This window comes from Myotis lucifugus, unplaced genomic scaffold (assembly GCF_000147115.1).
Source record: "Myotis lucifugus unplaced genomic scaffold, Myoluc2.0 scaffold_113, whole genome shotgun sequence".
In the NCBI taxonomy this organism is placed as follows: Eukaryota; Metazoa; Chordata; class Mammalia; order Chiroptera; family Vespertilionidae; genus Myotis; species Myotis lucifugus.
The window spans coordinates 3857531-3877563 of NW_005871161.1; the positions used below are offsets into that span (position 1 = coordinate 3857531).

At 42.6% G+C, this 20033-nt stretch overlaps 1 protein-coding gene and 1 pseudogene across 1 annotated transcript in view; one reads left to right on the plus strand and one right to left on the minus strand.

The window, feature by feature from the left end:
- Window positions 1–20033, minus strand: part of RUNX1T1 (RUNX1 translocation partner 1) — a 101935-nt gene that overhangs the window by 73681 nt on the left and 8221 nt on the right. The window lies entirely within an intron of this gene.
- Window positions 5624–6397, plus strand: LOC102430850 (annotated as a pseudogene).

A 20033-nucleotide genomic window follows, 5' to 3' on the forward strand; every position in this document is an offset into this window, starting at 1 on the left:
ATTGTGGATGCAGCAAAAGTGGTAATAACAAAGAAGGTTATAGCATTTACAAGCCCACCTCGATAAACAAGAAAAATATCAAATAAATAACTTAACATTTCACCTTAAAGAACTAGAAAAAGAAGAACAAACAAAGCCCAAAGTCAGTAGAGGGAAGGAAATAATAAAAATTAGAGCAGAATTAAACAAAACAGAGAAGAGAAGAAATAGGGGAAAAAATAATGAACAGCTGTTTTTTGAAACCATAAAAAATTTTCACAAACCTCTGGCGGGGGGGGTGGGGGGGAGAGATATCAAATAAACAAAATCAGAAGTAACACCAGACAACACAGAAATACAAAGGACTATAAAAGAACCCTATGGAAGGCTGTATGCCACTACATTCAATAACCTAGAGAAAGGGACAAGTTCTTAGAAATATATAACCTGCCTACACTGAATCATGAAAACTTGAAAAACATCAATAGGCTAATCAGGAGTAAAGAAATTGAAGCAGTCATTAAAAACCTCACAAAAAATAAAATTCCAGGATCAGATGACTTCTACCATTCAAAGATTTAATATGAATCCTTCTCAAGCTCTTCCAAAAAAATTGAAGAAGAGGCAATCTCCCTAACTCATTTTAGGAGACCAACATTACTCTGATACCACCACCTGGAGAGGAACACACACACACACACACACACACACACACACACACACACATTACCGACCAATATCTCTGATGAATATACATGGGAAAATCCTAAAGAAAATACTAGCAAATCAAATAAAACAACACATTTTAAAGTATTACATCACAATCAAGTGGGGTTCACTCCAGAGGGGGGAAAATGGTTCAACAAATGCAAATAAATCAATGTTATATGACACATTAACAAAATAAATAAAAATCACATGATTATATCTATAGATGCAGAAAAAGCATATAAGATACAATATCCATTTATGATTAAACAATCAATAAATGGCTATAGAAAGAAAATAACAACATAATAAAGGCCATATATGACAAATCCTCAGTTAATACCATACTCAATGGTGAAAAACTGGAAGCGTTTCCTATGAGATCAAGAATGAGACAAGTATGCCACTGTTATTCAACATAGTACTGGAAGTTTTAGCCAAAACAATCAGAGAAGAGAAAGAAATTAAAGGAATTTAAATCCCAATCTAAATTGGGAATGAATAAGTAAAATGGTCACTTTTTGCAGATGACATGACTTTATATAAGTCTAAAGACTACACCAAAAAAACTATTGGAAACAATAAACGAACACAGTACAGTTGCAGAATGGAAAATCAATGTACAGAAAACTACTGCCTTCCAATATACTAACAATGTAATACCAGAAAAGAAACAATACAATTCCATTTTCAATTGCAACAAAAAGAATAAAATATCTAGGAATAAACTTCACAAAGGAAGTGAAAAACCTATACACCAAAAACTACAAATTGTTCAAAAAAATTGAAGAAAACAACAAAGAAATGGAAAAATATTCCATGTTCATAAATTGGAAGAATCAATGTAGTTAAAATGGCCATACTACCTAAAGCAATATGCAGATTTAATATAGTACCAATCAGAATCACAATGGCATTTTTCAAAGAAATAGAACAAAAAAAAATCATCAAATTTGTATGGAACCACAGAAGATCCCTAATAGCTAAAGCAATCCTGAGGGAAAAAAGAACAAATCTGGAGATATCACACTCCCTGACTTCAAAGCTACAAAGCTACAATAATCAAAACAGTATGGTATTGACAGAAAAGCAGACACACAGACCAATGGACCAGAACTGAGAAATAAACCCACATGTGTATGGACAACTAATTTTCAACAAAGGAGCCAAAAACATACAATGGAGAAAGGAAAGCCTCTTCAATAAAATGGAAAGACAACAGACAGAAAAATGAACTCAAAATGGATTAAAGACTTCAATATAAGACCTGAAACAATGAAATACATAGAGGAAAACATAGGTACTAAACTTATGGACCTTGGTCTTAGAGAGGATTTTATAAACTTGGGCCCAAAGACAAGGGAAGTAAAAGCAAAAATAAATGATACTACATCAAACTAAAAAGCTTCTGCACAGTAAAAAAAAAAAAAAAAATTAACTGAACAAAAAGGCAACCAACCAAATGAGAGAGGACACTTGGAAATAATACCTCTGACAAGTGGCTAATATCCAAAATATATAAAGAATTCATATAACACAACACCAAAAAGCAAACAATCCTATTAAAAAGTGGGCCAAGGAAATCAATAGACACTTTTCCAAGAAGTCACAAAGACAGATATATGAAAAGATGCTCAACTTGCTAGAAGGGAAACACAAATAAAAAACAACAACAAAAAACCACCAATGAGCTACCACCCTCTACCTATTAGCCTGGCAATCATCAATAAGACAACAAATACCGGTTGGAGAGGATGTGGAAAGGATATGTTCTGTTGATTAATTATTCAACACCTGAATTCTGAACAGTGCTTAGTACATAGCTGACTCTTAATAAATATTTGCTGGAAAACTTCGGTAAGTCAAACACACTACGATTTGGGACAACAAATTAAAGCAAGTTATCAAGTTATAAAAAGAAAAGCAAAGAAAGTGAGAAAGAAAACAGCACTGCTCCATTAGACCCTGCTCTGAACCAACTGGGAGTTAGGAGGTCTGGCTCTATACTGTACACCCAAACCCCTCTGTTCCTTCCTTCCTTTATCATAACACAATACTCATCTTACTGCCAATATCTTGGTGTGTGTACATCCTCCTTGCTAAGGTGAAATACCACTACTATTACTAATACTGTTGAAATATCTTAATAGCAGCTATAGTTATTGAGTGTTTACAAAGTGCCAAGTACATGGCTAAATGCTTTATATGTGTGAACTCATTTAATCTGTCTAAGCCAATGCTATGGATGTTATTAATATCATTTTAGCCTGGCTGTTGTGGCTCAGTAGTTGAGTGTCAACCCAGGAACCAAGAGGTCGCCAGTTCAATTCCGAGTCAAGGCACATGCCCAGGTCGTGGGCTCGATCCCTGGTGGGGGCCGTGCAGGAGGCAGCCAATCAATGACTTCCTCTCTCATAGATGTTTCTCTCTCTCTATCCCTCTCCCTTCCTCTTTCTCTAAAAATCAATACAAATATTTTTTAAAAAAATATTACCATTTTACAGGTGAAAAAAAAATGAGTCGTAAAAACATTAAACAATTTGCTCATTGTTGCATAGCTAGTGAACAAGATTAAAAGCCAAGGAATATGATTTCAGGGCCCAGGCACCTGATTTAACTATTATACTATACTACTCATATCCTCCAAGAATAATCCACCACCAAATACACAAAGGCCACCAGGGACCTATGAAGGCATGGGCCAGGTCTGGCTTATTTGCTACTTGGCACATAGTAAATAGTAAATATTTGCTGGCTGACTGGCTGGCTGAATGGAAGACTGTTTCATTTGAGCCTAATGTTGCTGTTGTTGTTTTCTGTAAAATGAAGCTGTGGTTATTTAAGGTTTCTTTCAACTGTAAAAAGTCTATGGTCTTATATAACGGTAAAGTGCCTGCTACCTTTGATACGACGCTATTCGGAAGAGTACAGACAGTAGCTAAGAGTATGGGGTTGGAGATCAGAAGAGCTGGAATGGAATCCTTGGTCCAGCTCCTAACCTGGGCAAATTCCTCCATCTCTGAACCTTCTTTTCCTCCCCTTTAAATATGGGTGACCTAACAACTGCCTCAGTGGGTGATTTTTTAAAAAATATATTTTTATTGATTACAGAGAGAAAGGGAGAGAGAGAGAGGAACATCAATGATGAGAGAATCACTGATCGGCTGCCTCCCGCACGCCCCCTACTGGGGCTCAAGCCCGCAACCCGGGCGCGTGCCCTTGACTGGAATTGACCGTTCAGTCCACAGGCCGATGCTCTTCCACTGAGCCAAACCAGCCGGGGCTCAGAAGGTGATTTTTGAGGATGAATTGAGAAAATATGAATGTGAGCACTGACACAAAGCCTAGGACACAATCAAGCACTGATAAAGGGCAGCTACTACTTACTGCCACGCTCAGAATCAGAGCCTGGCTGGCACACCCACTCACAAAGGGAAAGGGAAGCTTCTGGTCATGACCCGACACCGCTTTCTCAGAGGACGAGCAGGTCTTATTTCTTATTGCACTGCCCTGAGCTGTCTTTCGGAGTCAGCATGTGCATTAGGTAGAAAACATTGAGCAAATGACTATGTTAAGTCAAAACTGTGGGTTCTTTCTTATTCCTTTCTCCTGTGTCTCTACTTATTCTTATCCGGAGAATTCATCTAGACCTCAATCTCTCCCGTTTCTCATTCCTCTCACAAAAAACATTTGTTATAAAAAATAATGGGTGAGTATAGAGAAAAAAAAAAGACTCTTCCTAAGGAGAAATTTTAATCCAGACCAATTTCTCGGATATCTTCGGTAGCCTATCTGATTATAGAGCATCCTGCCCACCGACCTCTTTAAAAAAAAAAAGTTTCCTCTAAAGTTAATTTTATTCAATTTAAAAGTCATTTTAAGGAAACTGATCTCCATTACCTAAGATTAGCTACAATATCCTCAAATGTCCCTAAACCAGGTTTATGAAATCCCTTCCCAACAAGAAACATTTAGTTATTTTTTCTTCATTGAGCCCCAGTATTAGCAACCAAGAAAAATCTACTAAAAAGGGAAAAAAACAAAAACAAAACTATGTTCTTGCAGACTTTCACAAAACTATAAGAAACTTTATGAAAGCCTCTATAACTCATTATTATTTCATTCAATTTAACATGTATACATAGATAAAATTTTAAAATGAAATAAAACAAAAAATAACATAACTATTTTGTTTTTTACAGTAACCAACATAAAATATTAGACTAATAATGGCATATGTAAAACTTGTCAGTCCTATCTTCCTTAGAGTTTTGGAAAGACGGTACTAAAAATCATAATTTTATCTCAAATTTCTACATTGTTTATCAGATAATGCTTGTTTTACACAACTACCAATTGTTACCACCAATATAACAGGAGTCAGAAATGGCATAAATAAAAATTCAGACAAAGCTCATACACAGTAAATAATGTACCTTCTCGCCCACTCTCAAAAACGCTCATTAACTAATTTTAATTTTGTTTGATCATTACTCTTGCTTATTCTCTCGTGCAGAAATTAATTAGCAGTAATATGGGCAAAAGAGAGGCAGCAGGAAAGAAAAGGTCAAAATCAATTCACTCTGAGTAAACAGGCTGTAACTGACAGCTGGCTGTTTTCACATTTTATGAATGAGAAAAACGGACGTGACTTCTGCAAGGTCTCACAGGAAGGCAGGTGTGAAGTCAAGGACAGACTGAGAACAGCATCTGTGGGAAACAGGGCTCACCAGGACCAAGAGGACGTAAGGCTGTTGTGTCCTGACCTGTCATTTCAGGAGTTGATAAAATGACTTTCTAGACAGGGCAGTTACTAGTGAGGAGGAGGCGGGGAGGGAGAGGGGAGGGGGGGTCGGCCTGGTGTGCACGCAGTACCTCGGGGATGTTACTGCGCGTGCAATGGCCCTTTGGGGGTTACTCTTGCACAGAATAAAACATGTTTTGTTTTCACAAACCAAAGATGTACCAAAATACAGAAGAAGGCTGCTGTACTTGCAGAACCAAGTCCTCCAGTTCTCAATGCACTGACAGTAAAGGCTAAGAAAGGCCTCCCGCAGCTGTTGTGGGTGGCATGACACTTGTTCAGGAGACACCTGTAATGCCAGGATCCTACTTGTGCAAAGGGGGAAGAAACTACAGGATTAAAAAAATAAAAACCTGGAATCATATGGTAGGTGGAAGGGCAGGACCCAATCTAAACACCACATTGAAACCAAAGAAAGTGAAAACTATCTGGAAACAGGGTGAAAAGCATCCAGATCAGCAAACTGCAGAAGGGATTGAAATGTCACCATTATGATGCTCGCTGTACCACCGCAAGCCCCTCCCCAGCTCGGTGCCCCTGTTAGAGTAACCAGTCAGAAGATGGCTCAGATAAATAAATGGCTTCGAGCTCTAACAGAATGCCAGGCTTTTCCTGTTTAAATATATTTTTATTGATTTCAGAGAGGAAGGGAGAGGGAGAGGAAGAGGGAGATGGAAACATCAATGATGAGAGAGAATCACTGATCGGCTGCCTCCTACATGCCCCGTCCTGGGGATTGAGCCCGCAACCTGGGCATGTGCCCTGACTGACCGGGAATCAAACCGTGACCTCCTGGTTCATAGGTCGACGCTCAACCACTGAGCCACACCGGCTGGGCCCGGTTTTTTCTTTTTAGATCTCACATACTGGAAAAGACAGAAAATATGTTGTGGAATATTTTCATGATTTTATTTAACACTCAAGAGAATCAGATGAGCAAACTGAGGGACATGGAGCAAGGAAGAGGAGGACAAATGAGGAAATCATACCAAGTTTTGCTTAACTGCAAAGCCCAAGCTTTCAAGATCTATATTATCCTCCACCTACACACCATGTTGTTACAGCAAGCATACTTAGGAGTCAACTAATCCCACGATGAAGAAGCTCTATCCAGGGTACAAGAAACCCTAAGTAGAAGTGAAAGGTAGGGCCTAGATAGGATGTTCAGAAAACAAAGGAGAAAGTATCGATAATTATGAGATGTGAACAGACCTCTGATGAGAACAAAAAATACATAAATGACATCTCAAAAAGATGGAAACCACATAAAAGTTAATTTCAAAATGGAAATGTATGCATGAGCACAACAAACCATAATTTAATAGCAACGAAATTCAAAGCTTTGACAAAACATTAATCCAGTATTTCCCATTTTCTCAAAATGGACTACCCATTGTAGTAATGTACAATTTAATTTTTCCACTCCAATTTCTAATACATCTCAAGACTTTGTTCTTCGTCCAAGCTACTGTTTCACAATTCCAACTGTCTGCAGAACAGCTGCTATTATTTTTTTTTTTATTGATTTCAGAGAGGAAGGGAGAGGGAGAAAGAGATAGAAACATCAATGATGAGAGAGAATCATTGATCCGCCGCCTCCTGCACGCCCCCCACTAGGGATCGAGCCCGCGACTCAGGCATATGCCCTTGACCAGAATCGAACCCGCGACCCTTCAGTCCACAGACTGACGCTCTATCCACTGAGCCAAGCCAGCCAGGGCTGAACAGCTGCTATTACTGTAAGGGTCTCAAACTCAACCTATCAGTGAGATGATCCTTTCTACAAAACCACGTCTCCCTCCTACCTTATTTCCACGGAGGCACTGCATCCTGCCAGTTACCCAGGCTCACATCAGCAGCAGCTTCTGGAGTCCATCCCCTCCTTTCTCCCAATAATAGCATGGCCCCACTTGCCGCCTCATAACCTTCGACTCCTCCCAGCTTACAAATCCCCCCATGTCGATCTGGGACTTCCCTGCTTCTTTCAATTCATTCCCAATTAATCTCCACTTGCCTGCCCTCTCCATCTCCATGGCAATCATTAACTTTACATCCCCTGCCAGACATCAAGTTCCCCTCCTCTCTCTGAAACCCCGGCAGTGCCTGGCACAGTCCTTCCCAGAGTCAGTACCAAAATATTTTCCCATCAAAATGAAGCCCCTCTACTGCGCAGCCACTAAAACTCGGTCCTACTTTGTGTGGAGGGCGCCTACGCAGCCACTCGGAATGTTACTCTGAGAAGGAGCAGCAACCCCGTGGAGGTGAGAAATTCCAAGTGGGTCCGAGGAAATGATTCACATAATCAAGCTGACACGATTGTGCCAGCCTTCCCCCAGGGCATTACTCCCATCCGGGGATCATTTCACACTGCCTCTGCCCAGGAAGGAGTGGCCTGTTCTGCAGGTACCTATGCTGACAGGTACTGGAGTGACTTAACCATCTCAGGGTGCTTGGGAAGCTGACCTGACAGGCCCTAGCATGGATACTGCTTGACAGGAGAAACGTGGAAGGAGGTTCTAAATCATCTATAATAATAAAAGCATAATATGCTAATTAGACCAGACAGCCGGAAGCACTTCCGGATGAAGCCTCCGGGGGCTGCGAGGGCCAAGCCCCTTGCACGAATTTCGTGCACCGGGCCTCTGGTAGTTTATAATAAGCGTCGCAAACAATGTCCCAAACGTATGCTTTACACGAAGATTTTTTTTCGATTACTATAGTGTGACTACTAATTTACCTTTGGCAAGCATCCTTCCCTTAGCATGTCAAGCCTAAAAGATTTTATATGAACTAGATAGAGTACAGCCGCCAGGAAGCAAAGGAGACTAAACATGCAGCCTTGACCGGCACTCCATCCAGTAGTACCAAGGCTGAAGGACTCGCCCTGCCGTGCAAAGAACCAGAAAACACAAAGAGATGCCAAGGATAGTAAAATAGGTACCTGCGTGCGGCACAGAATAATAAATAGTAGGACTATTCATGAGGCGCGAGGAGGACTGGAGCCCGTTTAAGTGCCTGACACCACGGCATCACGCAGGAAGAGTAAGGTGCACACAGCCACGCTGCTGGGCAGAGGCTACCCAGGATGAGTGTTCGAAATCTGAGACAGGAAGGTCGCTCAAAGGCCTGAACAGCCCTCCGTGACCAACCCCTCACTCCGCCTGCCGCCGCCGAGTCTCATCTCCCGGTGCACGTCCATGCCTGCCCGGGGCTAACCCAGCACTCCGGCCCCCTTCCTGCTCATGAAGGGGTCCAGGCCACACTCGGGCCTGGGTGTCCCTCTGCCTTTACTAGAATGTTCTCTCCCCCACACAGCTCCATGCTCCTGAGCTTACTACCTCCCTCCAATCCCTGCTCAAAAGTCCCTTCTCCAAGAGGGCCCACCTCAACCCCCCAAAATAAAACTGTAAGCAGACCCCTTGTCCCAACAGCCCTGGCACCGTCCTTATCCTGCTCGGGTTTTTGATGATTATCATTTCCTAACGCGCCCCAGATTTCACTTACATTTCACTTATGTTTATTCCTTATTGTCTTCTCCGTTTCCCCCGTCCCACATACCCAGTGGTTCTCAACCTTCTGGCCCTTTAAATACAGTTCCTCATGTTGTGACCCAACCATAAAATTATTTTCGTTACTACTTCATAACTTATGTTGCTACTGTGATGAATCGTCATGTAAATATCTGATATGCAGGATGGTCTCAGGCGACCCCTGTGAAGGGTCGTTTGACCGCCAAAGGGGTCGAGACCCACAGGTTGAGAACCGCTGCACTAGAATATAAGTTTTACAAGGGGCAAGGCATTGTGCCTGCTTTGTTCCCGGACTCACCCCCAGTGGCTAAACATCAGGTGGGCATCTAGCAAGAGCTCAATCAATACTTGCTGCATGACTGATTAACTGAACGCAGGAACCACGGGGCCGTCATAATGGAGGAGCAGGTACTTTTCTGCAACATTCATTACCCACGTTCCGTGTAAAACACTGAGCTGCTGGGCACCACGGATCAAAAAGGATAAGAGTCGAGAGTCCTTGACCTGAATTGGTGCCGCAATCGCTTCATAGGTTACATCAGGCCGAGGGATGCCACCCCCACTTAGGCCCTTCACCCACTTCCTCCGACATCTGCCACCCACCTGCTTCGGTGCAGAAGTTCACTGTGGAGAGGAAACATTTGGTTCAGCAAGGATCTCAGCTCTGAGCAGCTGAGTAGGCCTCTAATTTCCCACGTTTAAGACTTTTTGCATAAATCAAGAAGGACCAGATGAAGAGTATAACCTGTGGGTCTTTTGAGCGGAGACCCCAGCCGGGCGCCATGGTCTTCCCCGGGGCACTTCCAGGGGAGGGAGAACAGCTGCTGCCGGCTGGGCTGGCTGTCGGGGCTGTGACCGGGGCGTCTGTGAAAGGCAGGAAAGCCCGAGACGGAAGAGGAGACTCCTGTGGACCCTCTGGATGCAGCGAATGACACAGCTGCGGCCCAGGAACGCGGCCTGCAGTGCCCGGCGCTCACTGGCGAAGTAATTAAGTGCCAGGTAGAGCGCATCAGGAAAGTGCTGGCTGATCTGGCCATCGATGAACCAAGACTTTTAAATCCTTGGCTGCTTTGGCCCAAAGGGAGCGAGAGGAAGGATCTGCCGCTGCCCCGGGGGACGGGAAGGAGCCTGAAGGCATCTTGTCCAGAGTGGCACAGGGCCACTGAGGGGACACTGCCACCCCTGCCCTCTGCAGCCACGCGTCCCAGGAAAAGGCGTTTCCCCCGATGATCGATGATCGTCATTAAACCAGGGCTAGGAATCGGTCGCCAAGAATGTGTTGAGCTGGACTTGCAATGGTGTTCATTTACGTTTCAGGAGCGGAAGGAGAGAAGACGCCTGCCTGTCTGCCCTCCTTGGGACAGACCAGCGACAGCGCATGCGGACTGTGCAAATACGCTTGGTGGTGGATCCCCCTGACCCTCACCCCCCAAAAAAGTATAGCCTCTGTGCTTTCCACACGTGCTAAGTGACAAAAATGTTTCCAAACAACTCACCAAATGGACGAATTCAACTGATCTGTTGTTGTGTGTTTTTATTTATTTATTTTCCTTTTTTAATTGTTTAAAGCAGCGGTTCTCAACCTGTGGGTCGTGACCCCTTTGGCGGTCGAACGACCCTTTCACAGAGGTCGCCTAAGACCATCCTGCACATCAGATATTTACATTACGATTCGTAACAGTAGCAACATGACAGTTATGAAGTAGCAACGAAAATAGTTTTATGGTTGGGTCACAACATGAGGAACTGTATTTAAAGGGCCAGAAGGTTGAGAACCACTGGTTTAAAGTATTACAAATAGTAGTACGTATGTCTCCTTATTTTTTCCCCAGTTGACCTTCCCCCAGCCTCCCCTACCTCCGGGCACATGCCCTCACCCGCCTCCCAGTGTCTTGCGCCCATAGGTTATGCTTATATGCACGCATACAAGTCCTTCGGTTGATCTCTTACCTCCCCCCGCCCCCCAACCCTCCCCAGCCTTCCCGCTGTTTTTAATAAATAATTAACTTGAACTGTACACATTTATCATTAGCGCTGATGACTTAAATGAGCATTCCACACGGGTTGTCAGCCCTTTAAGGACTTCTGGTTCGGTCACAATTTATGAGGTGTCAGTGAATGACGTGGAGGCCCTGTTCTCCCTCCAGTCTTAAGCTGGGGGCAGAGTATGACGGGTCATTATTAAGAGCCTGTGTTGTGCCTATGACTTCACCATGACTAAAGCTTGTGATGGGTTTCAATCCCTAGAAATACTCTCACCTCCGTGGGAGGAAGGAGAGAGGCGGGGAGGGAGGGAAGAGGGAAAGAGAGAAACAGGCAGGAAAAAAACACACGATTGACACTCAGGCTGGTCTTTTGAAGGTGAGATGCTCACTTCACATAAAGCGACTGTGGGGTATGTTTCTTTTTGTCAATCCTCTCCCGAGGACATGTTTATTGATTTTAGAGAGAGAGGAAGCGGGTGAGAGAGAGAAAGGGAAACATGGATGTGAGAGAGAAATATCAATCATAAGTGCCCCGACCAGGATCGAAGTCATAACCTAGGTATTGTGCCCTAACCAGGAATCGGGACGACACTCCAACCAACTGAGCCACCCCGCTGGGGTAGTGTAGTATGTCTTTAAATATGGTCCAAGAAAACAACTTTTGAGGAGGTACACATAACTCTTTCCACTACTGAAAAGCAAAAAATCACATGGGAGAATTGGTCAAAAATAAAGCCCACATTTGGACTTTAAAAATAAAGGAACTGAAGCCCGGGCTGCTGTGGCTAGGCTCGTTAAGCACTGTCCCGTGCACAAAAAGGTCACCAGTTCGACTCCCAGTCAATGCACATGCCCAGGTTTTGGGTTCAATCCCCATCAGGGTATATGTAGGAGGCAACTGATTGATAGATGTTTCTCTCTCACATCAATGTCTCTCTCTCTCTCTCCTTCCCCATTCCTCTATCCCTCCCTCTTCCTCTCTCTCTAAAATCAATAAAACAAGCTAGAGACCTTAATGCCGTCACGACCATAATGACCTAACAACCGGTCGCTATGACACCCACTGCGGCCAGCGAACCAGCCTGATCCAGGCCAGACTGCCCCCAACACCCTGATCAGGGTGGTCAGGCTCCGATCAATCGGTGGCAGCGGCAACTGGCGAGTGGGTGGAAGGCAGACCTCTTGGTCCCTCCGTCCGGCCCTCAGGCTCCAATCAATCCCCAGGCGGGGCGGAACTGGGGACTGGCAAATGGGCAGAACATGGCCCTGATTGCAGGCTAGGCCTAGGGACCCTAACCGTGCACGATTTCATGCGCTGGGCCTCTAGTATTCAAATAAAGTAACTGAAAATAAAAATTATCCAAGATGTGGTCATTGTGTCTAGTAGGCAAGAGCAGAGAAATCTGGTAGTGCCATTTGTAGCATTCTATCATGTAAACCAAGCAAATTAAAAGGAGGAGGCATGATACCCAGGGCAGCTGTGGCACAGTACCATGCAGCTTCCGTGTGAGAGTCCTGTCCTGCTGGATGCAACACTGCTTCATGGTCTCATGTGATCAGCCTGGCTTTCTCCCTCCTCTCTTTCTAGAGCAGCGGTTCTCAACCTGTGGGTCACGACCCCTTTGGCGGTCGAACGACCCTTTCACAGGGGTCGCCTAAGACCATCCTGCATATCAGATATTTACATGACGATTCATAACAGTAGCAACATTCGTTATGAAGTAGCAACGAAAATAATTTGATGGTTGGGTCACAACATGAGGAACTGTATTTAAAGGGCCAGAAGGTTGAGAACCACTGGTCAGGAGGAAAACAAGACAACTTTTAAACATCTGAACTCATGGCACCCTGTGGCTTAGCATGAGAGTGCACACCAGGCGCTGACCTGACAATACCTGGAATGGCCAGTAAGACTCTTTCTCAGGGAGGTAACTCTCCCCCTCTCTGAATTTTCCTGAAGCCTTGAAAACCCATCACTTCTGAAAGACGCTCTTAAAAATCCCACTGGTATTTAACTAAGGAAAATGATCAATCTTAGAAGCAGGCAGGCATTGCCTTATTCTGAACTATGAGTCCCACCTCTCATGTATCGATAGCTCTTCTACTTGGCTCCTCTCATTCTTACATTCCAGCCAGAACACAGCAGCAATGCATGTGACTCCTCCCACACAACGTGCAGACGGGGACAGCTCTGGGCAGCTCTGCAGGACATCAAAGAACACTTCAGGAGTCTCAAAACTTGCCCGAGTTACCCACTCTAACTCCTCCTTCAGATTCCTTAAGCATCATTTGTGTTTCTGAATGTCTGAAGGAAAATACAAAAAATAATCTACCAATTGAAGGGGGCAGAACCTCTAGCCAAAAATAAATACAGTGGGGCCTTGACTTACGAGTTTAATTCGTTTCGTGACGGAGCTCGTAACTCAAATTACTCGTATGTCAAATCATAAAGTGAACGAGTGAGACACGTGATGCTGGGCTGATGTTGTGGCGTTCACTGTGACGTTCGCTGCGCCAACTAGCGGTGGGGTATCTGAAGCTGGCTCGTAACCCGAATTTTAGCTTGCAACTCAAAGCAAAAAATCGGCCGAGAGACTGCTCGCATCTCGAAAAACTCGTTAGTCGGGACACTCGTAAGTCAAGGCCCCACTGTACATCATTGAAAAGCAGGAGCTAGTTTAAAGGAACTCAACTAATCCATATGCTCAATCAAGATCTGCCCACGTCAGTGGTAACGGAACTCTCTTTAGACAGCCAACCATCAGCAACATGTGCCCCTGCTCCGAATCCCACGTTTCTCCTACAGGAAGTCTGACCAGCTAAGCATCGCCTCGGAGACCCAATGACAATATCTGGAGGATTGTTTCTTGCTATTAGGGCATCATTCACGCAAAAACAAAGGCGCTCTTAATTTTTCTCCATTTCAGTGAACTTAAAAATTCCTTACGAAAAGCTTACATCTAGTAACTATGCAACTGATAGATCAACATAGTGGCTATTTTATGAATTAAGACTTTTTTCTTAATCTATCCTTCATATAATCACAATGTTCAGAAGGCAATTTGGCTTCCACATATTAACCCCCCCCACACACACACACACACACACACAAAACAACAAATAATTTACAGTCATGCACTGCATAATAACATTTTGGTCAAAGACAAACCACAGATTCAAACTGGTCCCATATGATTATAAATAAAATGAGAAATGCCTGTTGCCTAGTGACATCATAGCACAGAGCATTAATTACATGTTCCTGGTGACACTGGTGTAAAACAAACCTACTACCCTGCCAAATCTATAAAAGTATAGCACATAGCCCTAGCCTAGCTGGTTTGGCTCAGGGGATAGAGCATTGGCCTGTGGACTGAAAAGGGCACATGCCCGGGTTGCAGGCTCGATCCCCAGTCGGAGGTGGGCAGGAGGCAGCTGATCAGTGATTCTCTTTCATCACTGATGTTCCTATCTCTCTCCCTCTCCCTTCCTCTCTGAAATCAATAAAAATATTAATGTTTTTTTTTAAAAAGTATAGCACATATAATTACGAGCAATATGTAACACTTGATAATGGTAATAAACAACTATGTTCCTTAGTATGTTAATGTATTTACTATATTGTACCTTTCATCATTATTTTAGAGTAAATTCATTCTACTTTTTTTTTAAGGTTGCCGTAAAAGAGTATGCCATGTTACCACAGCAGCAGCCTCAAACATCTTGTGATTACCACATGTCTTGATTGCATCCTTTTCTCTTGAGCTTGATTTTATCTCTTGTTTTGTACAGTAACATGCAGTACAGGTTTGTAGTGGCCTGTACCATCTAGGTTGGTGTACGTGCACTCTATGATGTTCGAACGACAACAAAATCACCTAATTACACATTTCACAGAACATATCCCTATGGCTAGTTAAGCAGCACATGACCATATGTATGCATTTATGTATGCATGTGTGTGTGTGTGTATTTATAGTAAATGACAGAATTTTACTTGTAAAAAAATTTCCAAATTCACTGAAATACATTTTGGTTAAGAAGAAAAGGAAAAAAATTCACTGCATGGATTTTATATAGAATTCCTTGAATTTTCTTCCTTGGGTAATTCTAGATCAAAGACAAGAGACTGCAGATGCTGCTGAGACTACTGCCATGGAGATATTTTAATAGTACCAGGAAAGTAACAATACCAGAAGAGGATTCCCAACAAGACGCTTCCAGCCATTTAATTATTCCTCGAAACCATCCCAATGTCTTATTATAATCCATGTGTCACTGGTAGATCAGCCACCTATTAGGAACTGGGCACTGTACTGGGTCTTTTAAATGAATGATCGCATTCCATTCTCACAATAATACCCTGGTTTTAGCGACTAATTATCCCTTTCCACAGAGGAGAAGACATACTTAAAAAGATTAAATAATGCTCAAAGTCAAACATCAAACAAATGGCAAGGCTAGAATCCAAGAGACATCTTCCGGCTTCCAAGAATCCACGCTAATTCCAACTCAAAAGAGTGCCTCAATGGATTTCCCGGTAAAGACTCATCGCGTTCCTTCAGTAGAACTGGTTAGTGCCTACTAAGAGCATGGCACATAGAGGCCCAAGTCATCCTTGTAAAAGGTCATTTAGATCATGTCACTTGGATGACTTCTAGACACACTCAGAATGAATTCCGGACTCCTAGCAATGGGCCGATCCCTGAAATGGGCTCAAATTACCTTTGAATATGCCAATCATGTTCTCATCTCAAGGCTCTTGAACTTGCTATTTCTCTGCCACTGAACAGTCATACCACTCAGGTTTCAGCAAAAATCTGACCACCTTAAAGGGCTTGGTGATAAAGGGATTAAGAAGTACAAATTGGTAGTTACAGAATAGTCACAGGGATATATAAACCACCGCATAGGGAATGTAGTCAATAATATGGTAATAACTATGGTGCCAGCTGGGTACCAGACTTATAGAATCACTTCATCATAAGTTACATAAATGTCTAACCACTATGTTGAACACCTGAAACTTGTATAACATTGAATGTCAACTGTAATTGAAAAATATTTAATTTTAAAAAATTAATTTTTTAAAGTCTTCTTTAAATGATTCTAAAATATTTTTGTGGAATTTTTAAAGATATTTGAAGAAATTTTGTCTGCCGTGCTTTATTTTATTTTAAAGAACTTTTTGTCGTGTCTACCACCATTTTCTTCTAGCTTCATTTGTCTGTGTGTTTTTTGTTTGTTTTTTGCTTTTGTGAAATATAGTTTGATTCAATAAGAAAGATATGGAACTTATATAACCGTGCACCTCTGAACTAGAAGCAATACTTGCCCAAAATAGTTTTCTTTCTATTTTTCATAGAATACCCTGGCCCTGAATACTCCCATAAGGCAAGAGGGAGGGCCAGACGCTGTCCATAAAAAACCAGTCACTCTAAATGAGCAACCCACCGACCCTCTATCCTGTGTTTGTTTTTTTTGTGTGTGTTTCTTTTTGGTAATCCTCATCTGAGGACATTTTCTCCATTGATTTTAAAGAGAGTGGAAGTGGGGGGGGGGGGGGAGAGAGAAAGAGAGAGAGAGAGAGAGAGAGAGAGAAATCTATGTGAGAGACTCATTGGTTATTTGCCTCCCCCATGTACCCTGACTGGGCCTGGAGTTGAACCTGCAACCAGGTATGTGCTCTTGACCAGGAATTGAACTTGTGATCCTTTGGTGCTTAGGCTGCCGCTCTAACCACTGAGCACAAAGGCCAGGGCTGTACCCTGTTTTTAATTGTATTTATCCCTATCTGAAATTATCTATAGATGTGTCTGTTTCTAGCTTGTCTCCTCCTGTCTAAAATGTTAATGCCCTGAGAGGAGGCACTCACTAGTCTTGCTCACCACTGATTCTTCAACACTTAAAACAGCGTCACACCCACAGTGTAGGCTCAATAAAAAATTACTTGTTAAATGAATGACTGAACTCGAGATGCCATGGAGATCCATATATAAATAGATACTGGCCTGACTCTCAATAGGTATAGCCAGTCCGTATTAAGGGGACAAGCACACAAATAATTCCACAAGACAAAATGTTTTAAGGCTATGTGAACTAACAATTATGAAGTTTCAAAAAATAGAAAAAAAAAAACACAGAAAAATCATATATCAACCAAAGATTTAAAACTACTTATAATTTCATCAAGAAAAAAAATAAGAGGGAGGAAAATAAATGGGGGAATAGGAGAGAAAACTCTCCCTCCCTCTCTCCCTCCCTCCCAAGATATTCCTCAGACCGGAAATGCTCAGCTCAGTCAAGGCTTGCAAGATATAAACATCATTGAAATTCAAAAGCAGTTCTGAAAGAGAGGATGCCTCAATTGGTATGCAAGGGATGTTCCTCCCCCTGAATACATTATGAACTTGCAGCATGCTAATATGCCACGCAATCATAAGCACCAGATGGGGCAGTAGGCAGTACACGTCCCATCAAACCTCAAGAAGATGTATTAATGTTCATGCTCTTTAAAAAAAAAAAACCAACCCTCTGCCCGCGTCCCTAGACTTCCACATTTCTTAGCATTCAGTTCCTCTCTCTCCAAGCACAGTCCTCCAGGGCTCCAGGCTGCTCCTCTTCACCAGATGGTGCCAGGAATCATTTCCATCTATTTTATCACAGGAGGCAAAGGCCACGGAGCGTGGCAGACTACGCTCACCAAAGGCACACCAGGCACAAAAGAGAACAACGGAAGATACAGGAGACAGAAGAGGTAAATCTTCTCCAGGCACTACCCATGAAACATTTTTTTTTAATGATGCTGAACCCTTATTTACATTCAACAGAAAAAAATAATAAAAAGAAGACTTTCATCCGTCCAGATTTTCAAGACTACCTGATATTATTATGAAACTGAGGTCCAAACAAATGTTTTCTAAATATGATCAGCTAAACGGACAGAACTGTGAATAATCAGAAGGTGGCCTCAAAATGAGGCCAGGGCATAATAAATCACACCTGAGTGCCCTGAAACGGACTCGCTTGCTTAAAAGTAACTCTCTGAACAAACTAAACCAGAATTCAGGTTGAAATGCACAGTCTCTCAAACTATCTCAGTCAAGGTATGCCATTAGAAACCAAGGCTCTAAACCAACATGTTATTTGTAATTTCTTGAGTATTACTTTTTCAAGTACATCATTTAAAATAAATAACTTGCCCTGATTTCCATTCATCTGGGACCTGACTGGTTTATTTACGATCAAAAGGGTGGGTGGGGGTGGGGGGCCCTAGCTGGTTTGGCTCAGTGGATAAAGTGTCCGCCTGCAGACTGAAGGGTCCCAGGTTCAATTCTGGTCAAGGGCATGTGCCCGGGTTGCAGGCTCGATCCCCAGTAGGGGGCATGCAGGAAGCAACCAATCAATGATTCTCTCATCATTGATGTTTCTCCCTCTCCCTTTCTCTCTGAAATCAATAAAAATATTTTTTAAATGGGGGGGGGGGCATTTTCTCTGGAATATACAAGGAGACAAAAATTATAATTTATAACAATGATTCTTAACTTCAATATGCTTCAGAACTCCCTGAGAGCAAATGCAAACATCTTGCTAGGCTCACCCCCAGGGTTTCCGATTCAATTGGTTTGGGGAAGGACAGAGAATCTGCATTTCCAGCAAGTCCCCGGTGATGCTGATGTTGCTTGCTAGTCCAGGACCCCACCTTGAAAATCACTTATTAACATAATTCTGAACATGTTTCCAAAGTGCTCCATGGCCCCTTGGAAAGTGTGTAATCTGTGCAGAATATCAGCTATATTCTTGTAAAAACGGAGCCACTGCCAGCTGATAAGCTGACCATCTATGAATTCTTCAGAGGCACGTATCGAGAAAAACACAAAATATTGTCAAATTAGCAAGACTGCTCTTTTTACATGTACATATTTTTTTATTTTTCAATTACAATTTATATTCAATATTATTCCTTATTAGTTTCAAGGTACAGTGGGGCCTTGACTTACAAGTTTAATTCATTCCGTGACGGACCTCGTAACTCAAATTACTCGTATGTCAAATCAAAAAGGGAACGAGTGAGACACGTGATGCTGGGCTGATGTTGTGGCGTTCACTGTGACGTTCGCTGCGCCAACTAGCGCTGGGGTATCTGAAGCAGGCTCGTAACCCGAATTTTAGCTCGCAACTCAAAGCAAAAAATCGGCCAAGAGACGGCTCATATCTCGAAAAACTCGTTAGTCGGGACACTCGTAAGTCAAGGCCCCACTGTATATCATGTAATGATAGTCTCTGAAATTCAAAAGTCCTGCCTATCTTTTTTTTTTTTCTTTTTTTGTTAATCCTCACCCGAGGATATTTTTCCGTTGATTTTTAGAGAGTGGGAGGGAGAGGGAGAGACAGAGAGAAATATCGATGTGAGAGAGACACATCAATTGGTTGCCTTCTGCATGCACCCCGACCAGGGCCAGGGAACCTGCAACCAAGGTACCCACGTGCCCTTGACCAGAATCGAACCCGGGACCCCTTTAGTCCATGGGCCGATGTTCTATTCACTGAGCCAAACCGGTTAGGGCCTGCCCTATCACTTTCAAAGTGATTCAATTTAAATGCTGAAACACAGATAAGAGGACAAAATATTTAAAGAAAGCTGCCTGACTATAAGATAGCAAATGGTTTTCAAGAAAATACATATCATGTACTTAAATGAATTATCTTAGAAATCTCTCTGGAGTCTAGGGTAAATTTTATCAAATTGCTCGTCATCTAAGATTACTGGTGGCTGAATTTACTGTGTAACTGAGAAGATAAAAAAAAATATTTCATTAATATTTGTCTTTTGCTAGACACTTGCTCAAGATGTCTGTGGGAGACTGAAAGCTCATACCCATCCTCCTAAACGACATGCAAGAACTCAGGTAGGGGGAGAGGCAATTTCCCAAAATATTATGTACAATTGTCAAAAGCCCTTGACTTTGTTTTTGATTTTAGTAATTATGCCAAGAAGGTTTTCTGGAAGTTCATATGTTGTATTAT